The 1,395-nt window shown below is 40.3% G+C and overlaps 1 protein-coding gene across 1 annotated transcript in view; it reads left to right on the top strand.

Annotated features, from left to right (window-relative positions):
• Window positions 1-953, top strand: part of bcat1 (branched chain amino-acid transaminase 1, cytosolic) — a 13,240-nt gene extending 12,287 nt beyond the window's left edge. Inside the window, exon 11 of the mRNA XM_083692204.1 lies at window positions 1-953. This exon is cut by the window's left edge and continues 1,154 nt beyond it. The gene's annotated coding sequence lies outside the window, so the exon portion shown is untranslated.
• The last annotated feature ends 442 nt before the right edge of the window (window positions 954-1,395 follow it).

The following is a 1,395-nucleotide window of genomic DNA, read 5'->3' as shown; positions in this document are numbered from 1 at the left end:
AAATAGTGTTTATATTTTCAATATAGTATTTTGTGATAGAAGTTTATTTTTAGCATGTTTTACTCTCTTGAAGTTGGATAGTGGAGTTTCTCATAGCTGTACCTGTTCTCAGGAGAGGGCAGTGAAAATGTAAAAACGTACATATGCTACGTTTTCTAATAGTGACAATTCTGTGCATATCCTCGTAAACAAACAAAAGAAAAATAGGTATGTAAAGGCCAGTGCTCGGCCTTGACACCAGATTTTAGAAAGCACTTTGTTTGCGCAAAAACAGCACTCTTCACTAAACGTTCCTTATCATGTGATCTCGCTAGGGATTTATGATGGACATTTAGCACTATTTGGAAGCTCAAATCTACATACTGGACCTTTAAGTTAGGGTTATGGCTCGAGTTATGGTTTAGGGCTATGGCTTTGGGATAAGGCTCATTGTTGAAATGTTCATATCCGGTTCAAGAATAAAGCCAAGTAGTTACAATCTTGTGTTTGAGAGATTACTGATGTCTGTCAGCTTGAACCGTTACATGTTACCACTGATCTTATCGATGACAAAAGAGACCACAAAGAAAGCACCTTGTTATTAGCACTATTGATATAATTAATTTCTGTACACAATCAATATTAGGTGTGTGATCCCTTCATTTAAAAGGTGTTTGATGTCCAAGTTGAAAGGGAAACTCGAATCTTATTAGAAGATGTCCCTTTGTGACGTGAATGATCATTTCTATAGAGATGTTGTCCCAATGCTTGCCCTCTGATGTGTGGCTCCAGTCCTGTATTGCCTTGATCGACCTGTTTGTGAACAGAATGTGAAGCACAACGTCTGTTTTATGTCCAGATCCCTATATTCATAGCTAGATATGTGAAATATACTTATGTAATCAATGAGATACAATCGAGAGAAGAAATATTGCCTGTTTTGTTCTGTTGATCCAAATAATAAATATGCACCAAACACCAGTTTGTGTATGTGTTATTACATCACTCTACCCATTTCTATATACAGGACAGATAGGCTTGTCACTCAGCAAGTAAGGTAACATGTTCTCAATCCCAAATGTACCCCAGGAACATCCATTCTAAATACTTGATACAGTAGGTGGAATTGTATTCATATTTATTACACCTTTATTATACCTTTATTACACCTTTATTACACCTTTATTACACCTCTCCAATCATTTTAGGTTGACACAAGAACCATCCTTTTTGGTCGTGGCAAGGTGCTCCCTGCCCCAGTCCCAGTCCCTGTCCCAGCTCCTGTCCCTGTCCCTGTCTCTGTCCCTGTCCCTGTCCCTGTCCCTGTCCCTGTCCCTGTCCCTGTCCCTGTCCTAGCCCCAGCCCCTGTCCCTGTCCCTGTCCCTGTCCCTGTCCCTGTCCCTGTCCTAGCCCCAG

Source organism: Argentina silus (assembly GCF_951799395.1).
Source record: "Argentina silus genome assembly, chromosome: 20".
Classification (NCBI taxonomy): Eukaryota; Metazoa; Chordata; class Actinopteri; order Argentiniformes; family Argentinidae; genus Argentina; species Argentina silus.
This window is presented reverse-complemented; position numbering and strand designations above follow the sequence as displayed.